The sequence below is a fragment of the Engystomops pustulosus genome, chromosome 7, assembly GCF_040894005.1.
Source record: "Engystomops pustulosus chromosome 7, aEngPut4.maternal, whole genome shotgun sequence".
NCBI classification, from domain to species: domain Eukaryota; kingdom Metazoa; phylum Chordata; class Amphibia; order Anura; family Leptodactylidae; genus Engystomops; species Engystomops pustulosus.
The window spans coordinates 163901730-163914604 of NC_092417.1; the positions used below are offsets into that span (position 1 = coordinate 163901730).

Here is a 12875-nt window from a genome sequence, read left to right on the forward strand (position 1 = left end):
TCATTTAGGTTATTTGGGGGCAGGAAGAAGCGGCATTTCATGGATGACAGTAATCTGGTAGGGAGGCGCGGCGGCTCGGACCACCATCCCGCTGCAGCCATTATATATGTATTTTTTATTCCCAAATGCTCAGGAGAGGGATAATTGCCACATAAACTAGCAAAGTGCATAAATGTAGCGGCCCCCAGGAGACACTGTTATCCGAGAGGCACTGCAGGGACCGAATTTATGCCAAGTGGAGGAATCTTTGCGAAAACTAAAATAACCCGGCAACTTTTTTTGATTTATGTTTTAAGTTTCAATGGAACAAAAAAAATCACATCTCTTTAAAGAGCAGAACCCGGCGTGCGGTGACCTATTTGGATGGTAGTACAGCAGGCATCAGCTTTTCTCTTTTTTGGTGTCATTTTGATAAATGTGTATTCTTGAACCCTGCAAAAACATCAAAAATTACTTTATCGGTCAGTATGTTAGACCCAAGTTCAGGGCCACCACTAGGAAGTTTGGGCCCCCCCACCATCCACAGTATGGTAATCTGACCCTGTGTGCACAGTGGGGCACAATTACTAAAGGTCCGTCGGACCCATTTCCGTCGGGTTTCCCAAATTTTTTCGTTTTGCGCTGACTTGCCCCGAGTTTTTGGTGCACGTGATCGGATTGTGGCACAATCGCGCCGGCTTTCACGCGACAGAAATGGGGGCGTGGCTGTCGGACAACCCGATGGATTCGGAAAAACCCCGGAATTTAAAAAAACAAATGTGTCGCAAGATCAAGCACTTACATGCACCGAAAAGAATCAGGTGAACTCCAGCGGCCACGGCCACACGACTTTAGTGAATCTCGGCAGAACCCTAATCCACGTCGGACAACACGCCGCGGGATCGCGACAGAGCCCCTATGTCTCTTTTTTGGTGTAATTTTGATAAATGGGGCACATTTCCCGCTGAAAGAAGACTGTCCCGGTAGACCCAAAGCCATAGACAATTAGCAGATATGGCTAATATTAGACTACGATCCTAGTTGAACCAAGGGTCACAGATGGGGTGAGGAATACTAGGTCATCAATTTTAGGAGACAACAACTGACAATGTAATGGTGAAGTTAGTTTCTTGTGCCATCTCTCTTCTCTGCACCACAAGAAAATTTTTACTGACACTCATTTGAGGTTCGATTCCACAGATCTGGCCCTCAGACTTGATCTGACCGAAAAATGTCCCGGTGGTTCTCATAAGTAGTGTATGATACTTTCTCCTAGTACTATAGCCAACCATATTTTGCCCTTAAAGGAAATCACCCACCAAGATCAAGGATTATAAACCAAGCACACTTACATGCAAGTTTGCCCCACCTCTGACAGGATCTGCTCTTATATTACCTTTTTACTAATTCCCAAAAAGGGTTCAAAATTATGCAAATGAGCCTCAGGGGCTTCACACTGATTTTTAAAGCTTTTTTTGTAAAACCAAGTGCATAAGAAGCTAAAAGAAGAGCAGATCCTGCCAGAGGGGGCACACACCAACATGAAAGTGTGCTTGGTTTATAATCCTTCATCCTGGTGGTAGGTTACCTTTACATCTTGGAAAAACAGAGCTCCAGGACCATGTATAAGAGGACCAGCTCGAATATGTACTCCTGGAGTTGTTTTGCCAGACATTCAATAAGCCATTGTCCTCAGCCACGTCATTGTTACAAGAGTTTATATAGGGTCACCATGACCTGGTACCTTTGGCTTTGGTCTTAGCTAGGTCAAAATTTCAGGACCCTTGATAAGGGAACCAGGACCTGGCAACACAGGCTGGGGGTCAGGGATCTCATAGAGGCAGATAGACAACTAGATTCCTTCCATTATTTAATGCTCTCTGGGAGGACTCTTGTAGGCTGTTCTGCTCTTTCTGATCCATGACAATTTATGAAGGTTGAATCCCAAAAGTGCCTAATCTGCCCCTAATCACTATCGGTCATGACCTTGTCAAGTCTAAAGTGGAGGGAGGGGGAGGAGATGAGCTTTGACATCATCTGTTGCTCATCTTTTGTTATCTATATGTGGATGCTACCTGTGAATTCTGATAGTGATAACAATTCGATTATTTCTATGAAGTGATCTCCACAGAACAGGAAGTGCCTGATAAATATGATGCAAACAGAATTAGTTAACCAGAATAATTGTTAAAACCTTTAAAAAAACATGTGATTTCCACAGAAGGTCATTCACCGATGTCACATCAATAGAGGCTGTCAATAAAGTTAGAGTAATAAGATAATTGTAGAGAATTAATCTCCACAGAACAGGAATTATCACATAAAAGGTCCAATTTTTAGGATTATTTTTAAAAAGTAAAAAAAAAAACCATGCAATTTACAAAGATGAACAATAACTCATGACCCACTACCGTGAAGAGACTCTGTCTCAAATATAAGTGATATCCCTTTAAGAGTCACTTAGAACAATGTACAAAAGATTAACTGTCACAGGATTTGGGCTGATTAGCATAGAGGGTTCTTTTTTTCATATTTTGACAGGAGTCATTGCTATGAATACATCTGCGGAGTATTTATTTAACATCGATCGGTTAAGAAATTCAGTGCATCTGGAGGAGGAATGTCTCCCGCTTCCTGGGCTCGGCCGTATTATGCATTAATATATGCATCACACCTTCATAAAAATGCTGAGGAAATTAGATACAGGAGATTCCACTAGCGGGGCAAGAGTTACAAGAGCTGCCAATTAGCAGAAGAGAAATTTGTGGTAATAAAAATTCTAGAACAATTCTACTGCAATTTTACTGCTCTGACTTATTTAAAGGGAAAATTTGGAAAAGATTGTGTCTTGTTGTAAGTTAAAGGGCTTATAGTTAGGATAGGTCATCTATATCAGATTGGTGGAGACTGGGTAATTTGTACCCCCAATTATCCTCCAAATGCAGCTGCAAAAATGAACACAGAGACTGGAGATGAAAGGGAACAGCTCCATTTTCTGTGCTGTGGACAGACTGGGTAATTACAGTTTAGCCCCCATTTAAAGGACGTCTACCACCAGTATAAAAGATTGTAAACCAAGCATACTGACATACTGGTGTGCGCCCATCTGGAAGGATCTGCGCTTCTTTAAGCTTCCTATGCCCTTGTTTTTAAGAAAAAAAGGGCTTTAACCCCTTACCGACTTGTGATGTAGTATTATGTCATATGCCGGGTCCCAGTGCATGGAGAGGGCTCGCGGGCCGAGCCCTCTTCATAGCCGTTAAGTCTTTTCTGCATATTGCAGCAAAGACTTACCGGTAACACCCGCGATCGGTGCCAGCACCGATCGCCAGTGTCTTCCTGCTGATCGCCGCCAGCAAAGCTGCCGGCGGCTTCAAAAAGATGGCGGCGTTAACCCATGCGTTACAATGTGCTATCAGCTCATTGGCTGACAACACAATCACCCAGTAAATACTCTCTACAGGCTGATCTTACTTTGCAAATTAATTAAAATAAGACAATATGAGGCTCAATATTGTGTGGGGCATCTACATGCCTGTATGACCTACCTACAATGTCTCAGCATGCTCCTGATGAGGTTGCGGATGGTCTCCTGAAGTATCTAGACCTGGACTAAAGACTCTCCCAACACCTGGACAGTCTGTTGTGCAATGTGTTGTTGGTGGATGGAGCGAGACATGATGTCCCAGATGTGCTCAATGGGATTCAGGTCTGGGGAACGAGAGGGCCAGTCCATAGCTTCAATGCCTTCATCTTGCAGGAACCGCTGACACTCTCCAGCCACATGAGGTCTCTTGGTGTACAGGCCTGCCTCCTGGTAACGCCTCTGGACACTACTCTGACAGACACATCAAACCTTCTGGCCACTGCTCGCATTGATGTGCTGCCCTGAATTAACTGCTCTAACTGAGCACGTGAGGTCATACAGGCATGTGGAAGCCACAAACAATACTGAGCCTCATCAGGAGCATGCCGAGGCCTTGTAGGGAGGTTGTACAGGCCCGTGGAGGTCACACACAATACTGAGCCTCATCAGGAGCATGTCAGGGCGTTGTAGTGAGGTTGTACAGGCATGCGGAGGCCACACACAATACTGAGCCTCATCAGAAGCATGCCGAGGCGTTGTAGGGAGGTTGTACAGGCACATGGAGGTCACACACAATACTGAGCCTCATTAGGAGCATGTCAGGGTGTTGTAGTGAGGTTGTACAGGCATGTGGAGGCCACACACAATACTGAGCCTCATCAGGAGCATGCCGAGGCCTTGTAGGGAGGTTGTACAGGCCCGTGGAGGTCACACACAATACTGAGCCTCATCAGGAGCATGTCAGGGCGTTGTAGTGAGGTTGTACAGGCATGTGGAGGCCACACACAATACTGAGGCTCATCAGGAGCATGCCGAGGCCTTGTAGGGAGGTTGTACAGGCCCGTGGAGGTCACACACAATACTGAGCCTCATTAGGAGCATGTCAGGGTGTTGTAGTGAGGTTGTACAGGCATGTGGAGGCCACACACAATACTGAGCCTCATCAGGAGCATGCCGAGGCCTTGTAGGGAGGTTGTACAGGCCCGTGGAGGTCACACACAATACTGAGCCTCATCAGGAGCATGTCAGGGTGTTGTAGTGAGGTTGTACAGGCATGTGGAGGCCACACACAATACTGAGGCTCATCAGGAGCATGCCGAGGCCTTGTAGGGAGGTTGTACAGGCCCGTGGAGGTCACACACAATACTGAGCCTCATCAGGAGCATGTCAGGGTGTTGTAGTGAGGTTGTACAGGCATGTGGAGGCCACACACAATACTGAGCCTCATCAGGAGCATGCCGAAGCCTTGTAGGGAGGTTGTACAGGCCCGTGGAGGTCACACACAATACTGAGCCTCATCAGGAGCATGTCAGGGCGTTGTAGTGAGGTTGTACAGGCACGTGGAGGCCACACACAATACTGAGCCTCATTTTGTCTTGTTCTACGGACATTACATCAAAGTTGGATCACATAGTGTGGTTTTCCACTTTCATTTTGTGTGTGACTCTAAATCCAGGCCTCCAATGGTTAATAAATATGATGCGTTGATGATTTTTTTGTGATTTTGTTGTCAGAACATTCCACATTGTACAGAACAAAGTATTCACTGATAATATTTCATGCATTCAGATCTAGAATGTGCTATTTTAGCACCTTTATTTTTTTGAGCAGTGTATATGTCTTCTCGCTATTTAGTACTCTATGTCATGTGACGTTTGCATTGAGCTCCCCCTAGTGTCAGCAGGAAATTTACCATTTAAGATATCTTTATCATTTAATTAAAAAACACTGATTTCTGGTTACAATAAAAAATTATTCAGTAATGTATAAGCACAGAATGATAAACCTAGAAATGACACGGTGTTAAAGGGTGGACATTAGCTTCTAGCACAGTAATGGCGCACACTAATCTCACAGAAGGTAAATCTCCTCCCGCGCATGTGGGATAATGGCATTACAGTGCACTATGATGCGGAAGAGGTGACACATTACTTTTAATGATAGAAATTGTTGCTCTCTGTGACAAGCCGCAGATAGAAAATCTAATGGATCTCCTGGAGGTGCCTTAAATGAAATTCTCAGGAGGAGAAAGTCCTAAATGGTTTTCATTATAAGGAATTACTCCGGCAATCTGTTGCAATCCAGTCTCGTACACCGTGGTCCGTGTGCGGTTTTTGTAAGGATTACTTTGAAGTAGTGTAAAAAGACCCATAAAGTAGACGAGCCGTAGAATAGCGGGTGAATTTCTGGGAAATTGCTACAAAGTATCGCGACCGTCCGTGCTCAGAACAACCGAGGAGCCGCGTTGGGGGTGTGAATAAACCATCTTCATCAAAGTTTTGAAGATGACGGGATGTGAGACTACTGGGGATACTGATCCAGGAAAAAGCCCCTTTTAAAGTAGGTAATAACCAGCACTGTTATAAATGGTGGTGGTTTTACGGCAACATCTGTAGACTTCTGTATAGCTGGTTATATTCTGCAGCTATCTCCCCGTAAACATGTGAGCTTGACCAACTGTGGATTGGCCAACTGGAGAAGTGAGGTGGCCAGGTGGACCAACATCAATCTCCAGTATTTTGTTCTAATGTTCTTTGCAAAGAGGCTTTGTGGAGCTTAGTTGGGCTCTTTGGTGGTTGTACCTTTAAAGATATTAGTAGGGCGCTCACACATAAAAGACAGAGAAGGGACACTGTGGAAAAAGTGGTGACTGAGTGCGTGTGACAGGTCCACAGCTAAGGACAACGAATATGAAGATAAAAACTGTAATTGGTGACCAGGCCAAACGGAAATGGACAATTGGCCTAAAGCAAGGTGCACCCGACGTGTAAGAGAATTTACATAAGGAGAAAATACCCCTGTGATAAAGTAATCTGATGTGTGATAGCAAGTCTTTACTTCTGAAAACATGGCAAGAACAGACCCTGAGTTTCCCAGGTGCAAAAATGTTCCAACATCTGGCACAAGCCTTCTCCTGCAAGGGCCAACTCGCTTGTAAGTGAACTCAAATAAACCGTTACACGCCATCCATCCAGTGTACACTTGCCGTAGTCATCCACTGACGTTGCCACCACAGAGTAGAGAATAACCATCCATGGGGATTTGACTGCTGGGACCGCCACTGATCACAAGAACGGACCCCCCCAATCATGAAGGTCATGCGTCCAACTGCTCCATTCCAGTCTTGCCAGATATTGATGTGCACATTGTTGCAGCAACCCTATAGATTTGAGCATCAAGTTTGTTGCTTTGACAATTTTTGCCTTCTTTAGTTTACACGTTTAAGGCAATTCCAGCTGAAGTTTTAGGTTCAGCAGAACAATTCTACCACGTAACTCCAAGATCACTTTTTAACTGTTGGAAGAGGAGAAAATTTAAATTGCTGTAAGGGTACTTCAGTATTTCCAATGATTATTAGATTTTCCATTATTTGCATTTGTTTTTAACAGGAAAACCACAAAAAAGGCAGAGAAAACATATAAACTCAATGCAGACAATGGGGCAGATTTACTTACCCGGTCCATTCGCGATCCAGCGGCGCGGTCTCTGCACTGGATTCGGTTCCGGCCGGGATTCATTAAGGAAGTTCCTCCGCCGTCCACCAGGTGGCGCTGCTGCGCTGAAAAGCATCGGAACGCGCTGGAGTTCACCGAGCCGGGCTAAATGAAGGTAAGTGCAATCTCTGCGACAGATTTTTTGTTTTAAATGCGGCGGTTTTTCCGAATCCGTCGGGTTTTCGTTCGGCCACGCCCCGATTTCCGTCGCGTACATGCCAGCGCCGATGCGCCACAATCCAATCGCGTGCGCCAAAATCCCGGGGCAATTCAGGGGAAATCGGAGCAAATCAGAAATATTCGGGTAACACGTCGGGGAAACGCGAATCGGGCCCTTAGTAAATGACCCCCAATGTCTTTTGTTGGACCCAAACCTAGGATCTTAGCGCTTGAAGGCCACAGCGGTCTACCGTGGTGCCTTGTTGTCCCACACAATCTACCGTAGTGCCAATTGTCCCACACAATCTCTGCTAAATAATTTTCTGTTCAATATCTTCCTTACTTTTTTTAATATAAAACTATAGATGAAAGAAGCAAATCCAAGATCTCATCATGGACCCCTCTTTTTACAATTTATTTGCGTGTTTTATTTAGCTTTTTTATTATCTCAGAAGAATATCATAGCCAGCTGCTTCACGCTCTACCGACATCTCCCCGGCTTGCAGGCAGATGTTTTTCCCTCTCCCTTCTTTATTATTTTCCTTCCCTCGATGCCGTTTCTGTTTTCATTTTGGGGAAATGTAGCGGTGACATAAAACTGGTGTCACTGAAATTGATGTCACTTATTACATTTTTATGAATTGTCAGTAAAAATTACACCGAGAGGTTGGTGAAGTAGTTACTAAGTGCCATGTGTCTTGTTGGAAAGGCAGAAATGTGACACTCTGTATTACTTATATGTATCCTGAGCTTACCGGGGGCTGAGATTTGTGTTATTCATAAATATAAACTAAGACAAAAAGGATATAAGGAATGTTTAAGCCAGGTATAATGATATAATGGATTTTAATATGGGCGAATTGGGCAGCCGCCCGGGGCCCAAGGCTGTCTAAATTGATCACTAATTTTGATATTTCATCAGTAGATATAAGAAGGGCCTCTATTTTTGTACTACTCATACATGGGTGTCGGCTCTCTACCAGCATGAACAAAATAAAAATGCTATGGGCCCTGGGCTGTATGAAAATTGAGGGACCCCACAAGTCAAATTTGTTTTTGGTTTGACATTTACTGCCTAGTTACTGTACCAGAACCAAGATTTCTGGGAAAGGAGGGAGGAATCTTTTGTCAGCTTTCAGTTTTCCAGTTTAAGGACCTTTTGGAGGTCCTTCAAATGTCCTGGAAGGCTCTTATAATAGCCTTTAAAAATTATTCAAATAAGCCTGAAAGGCTTCTTCAGTCTCCCAGAGCTATGTTTTGGTTCTTCAACAGTTAATCCAAATTGATAGACAGAATTTCTTCTCCAATCACCTTCCAGACCAGAACCATGATTCTGTGATAAGCTCTTCCTGGTCAGTGCTCTTTGACTGCTATACACTCAGTTTATAGTAAGTTTTTTCTGTACCCTGTATTTAGACTATCCTTCTTCCTTTTGATTTTGGATTGTGTTTGCCCTTTTTGTTGTGAACTGTCTCTGGAGACTTTTCTTCTGTTCTTTGTATTTTCTTATCTTCAAATCCGTGTTTTGCACTTTGGCGCAGGAATGGAACATCTACTTAAGGAGAGCAATTATAGTGTATTCCAGTATTTTGACCCTCTGCCTGTATTTAGACTATGCTTCTTCCTTGTGATTTTGTATTGTGTTTGCCCTCTTTGTTGTGAACCGTCTCTGGAGACTATTCTGTGTTTGTATTGTCTTGTCTTCATCTCAGTGTTTTGCACTTTGGCGCAGGAAGGGAAGATTGATTAGTTGCCCCTTACTACCTAGGGTAAATGAGACATGTAGGTAGGGACAGCTGGGAAGAGGATGAATCTGTCTGTCACCTGTCCAGACTGTATCACCTAAAGAGTGAAAAACTGAAAAGCAAAAAAAACTAATGGTCAATAACATCAAAGATTGAATATAATGATGCAAAGTTGCTGTGTATGCAAAATCTGCTTCCCGCATAAACCAAATTATTAATGATTTTCTATCCTTTTCAAATTAAAACAAAAAGTATCAATAATATATGAAACATTAGACTTATTAAGTTGCTAATGTTCCACTAAATTAGAGGCTAACTATTATTCAGCGCCGTCTTAAAAAATAAACATTTTTCGTTAAAGACTAAATTAGATTTTGCACAATTTCGCTCCCATAATTAATTTCTAGCAATTTGCATACATTTTCAGAGGACAGTGCACATCGCCCGTATTAATCTACCATAGAAATAGCTGGTGTATGCTTTTCATGCCTGTAAGTGATTAAACATGTGGAACTCACTCCCAGCTCTATCTTACAAGATTGATTCAGCACTTTAATAAAATAACAAGTTATTATTCAATTTGGCTTCCCAAATCCTTTTTGTTCTGGTGATTTCATTGTCACAGGATGGGGAATACTTTTCAACAGTCAAAGGAGTTACACATATTGATAATAGGTCAATAATATGTGATTGGTGGTTGCTGGGAGTGGTTGTTGCTGCTACTCATTTGCCAAAGCCACCACTATGGTAGGAGAACCACTGACTGGAGCTGCATAGTGTCAGACCACTCATTTATGGACCCAGTATATCCTCTGATGAAAGAGGTGGTTTCAACTCATCCTGGAAATACTAGGGCTTCCCAGTATCTATGGATGGTTATGGGACTGCCCTTGTCAGGGCAGAAGTCATTAGGGTACCTGTAAAGGGCAATCTGTGCATAGTGGGGGTCATTTACTAAGGGCCCGATTCGCGTTTTCCCGACGTGTTACCCGAATATTTCCGATTTGCGCCGATTTTCCCTGTATTGCCCTGGGATTTTGCCGCACGCGATCGAATTGTGGCGCATCGGCGCCGGCATGCACGCGGAGGAAATCGGGGGGTGTGGCCGAGCAAAAACCCGACACATTCGGAAAAAAAACCGCCGCATTTAAAACAATAAAAGTGTCGCTTGGGACGCGCTTACCTTCACTTGGTCCAGCTCGGTGAACTTGAGTGCGTTCAGATGCTTTTCAGTGCTGCAGCGCCACCTGGTGGGCGGCGGAGGAACAACCTTAGTGAATCCTGGCCGGACCCGAATCCACCGCAGAGAAGGCGCCGCTGGATCGCGAATGGACCGGGTAAGTAAATCTGCCCCATTGGGCATTTCTACGGACAGTCTGTCAACACTTTTGGTCCAGTGTCCAGCTGGTTTTGCTGGCTCAGACCCCTGCTCCTTCAAGCCAGAGATTGGCAAGATTCAACCATTTTTCTGTATTTTGCCAAAGAACTTTTTTGTTTACTCCTTTTTCATGTAGTGTATTATAGGCTGAGTTTTAGTTGTCTATGGACCCTCAGGTTAACAGATTGAGTGTTTAGATCTTAGGGAAGACTCCAGATTAATGTACTATGATATGTGAATAGCCTTGGTGTCTTCAGCTTAGACAGACCTGTTGTGGATTGTACAATGTTCAATTGGAGAAGACTAACCTCTGCTAGAGGCATTGGGGGGAATTAATCATAAGCCAGCTCACGAGCGTATGATAAAGGCCACACCCCCCACTCATCGAGCCGGATACTTTTAGAGGCTTGGACCTCCTGATGTATCCGCCGGGCAGTTGTGCCGCGACGATGCCTCCGGCAATACTACACCAGGTATGACGTTCACAGGAATGCCTGCCCACTACCAGGCTGCCTTGAAGGTAGTAGATTTACACTATACTTGGCAGACTATTGTAAAGCACTAAATTTAACAGTTTTTTTTACAATTCTTAATTTTTTTAATCCTATAAGATAAAGAATAAGTTAAATGTTTTGTCAAGAGCAATGCATTTAAAGGGGTTGGCCACTCTTTTACATAAGTTTCCCAAATGTTTGCCTTTACAACCTTAATAATAATCCCTGAATGTTCATCAAGTGATTCAGCATTCCTGCTGCTTACTTTTGTGCTGTGTGCAGACTCTCCGTGAATCTTTGTTTACATGTCTGTGCTTTGCTGAACAGGAGGAGCAGCATTAGGAGAGTTATGACTCATCTTGCTCCCTCCTCCTCCCATCTCCCTGTGTTTTTTTCAGTGAGGAGGGACAGTAAAAAAAGATACAGTAACAGTATGAGGATGGGCTGGATCAATTAGAGAAGGAAGCTGTGTATATAAGCATGATGAGAACAGGCTGAAGTTATCAAAGAAGGGAATTAGACAGGTCCATATACATGCAGAGACATGTCTAATGGAAGAGATTTATTGAAAAGTGGCCGACCCCTTTAAACAATCCATAGTCAGATGCAACCAATGCCTAGTTTGGCGGAGATATTCTTCTAGGCTTTTAAGATTCTTGTTATTGAAAATCAAATAGACGGAAAACTATTCAATTAGCCTGCACTTGATGGTAGGCGTACGCTTACGACTGCCCACCATCCTTTTACTGCATGGATGTAGCTCTAGAGATAGATGAAAGAAAACATCTGGCTTAACACTCTCTCATCTGCTAAGAGGAGCTCAGAGAAACCCTATTGTGTATATATATATGGAAACATGGTGGGATCAATGTAGATGTAGGCACCAAGATTCTTTATTCCTTTGTACTCCTTCTTATTGTTAAATGAAACAAGTACCATCATCTCTGAAGAGCGTAGACCCTCTACTATGTATAGAGCATAGATATAACGGTTTTATTTCGGTATATTTTATGTTTGGTTCACCCAATTTTAAAAATAAACAAAAATGTGCAAAATTTTAGCACTGCTTACAATAAGAATTGACTAATATTACATTCAGAAATGAGCAAATCCGAGACGAAATCGTATACTGTACATTTCAGGAGTGGGATGCTTTATACTTACCTGGGTCCTTACCTCCGCAGCAGTGCAGATCATCATCATCGGCTGTTGTTGGTACAGTATACAGAGGCTCAGGAGTCATGTAAACTGTGGGCACCGATTACAGTCTAGAGTTTGGATTGGTCGGTAGCAGGCGCACACTGTAGACTAGACCTAACCACTGAACCAAATGCAGTAGTATCCCCAAGGTATCAGGATAACATGGGATCAGTTATCTCTAATATCTTCCCCCATCTTCATGACCAATGCTCCATTCACTTCTATGGTCCACGTTTGGAGCCACATAAGAGTGAACAGAGTGCTGGTAACTAAGGATAAGTGGATCATTTCAAGTTTGGGGTTGCCGATTTCGGCCGAACCCAATAATGAAAGTTTGGTTTGGGTCTGGGTACCTGAACGCTCACCCTCACGAAAAGTACCGCAATTGGTGCTGGCACTTATGGTGGATGTTACTTCTCAAATGCTGCCGGCAATCCTAGGCGGTGGCTTTGCCGGCACCATTTAAATAGTTAAAGGAAGTCAACCAGTATGAAAAAGTAAAAAAACACCGGAAACACTCACCAACGCTCCTTTTCATCTTGATCCCGGTGCTAGTCTTGACACACCTGGATCGCCAAGAAAAGAGACTTATAAACAGAAGGCCGGAGCGCGGGAATGAGTAGTAATTATGCATGCTGGGAGAGGGAGGTAACATCACGCCTCCTGCGTGATAGATGCCTCCCTCTCCCATGTTGGAATGGGAGGTGACGTCACACAGGGGCCGTGCATAATTAGCAGCCCGGAGAGCCGGACATGTTGGCCCCACGGTCCACCTTGATTTTCAGAAGTCTCTTTTCTAAGAGATCCTGACATATAAAGACATGTGCCGGGATCAAGATG

General features: G+C 43.8%; 1 protein-coding gene across 2 annotated transcripts in view; it reads left to right on the forward strand.

Moving 5' to 3' along the window:
• The window catches only part of SPON1 (spondin 1), a 238994-nt gene that overhangs the window by 139765 nt on the left and 86354 nt on the right, over positions 1-12875 (forward strand). The gene's annotated exons all lie outside the window — the stretch shown is intronic.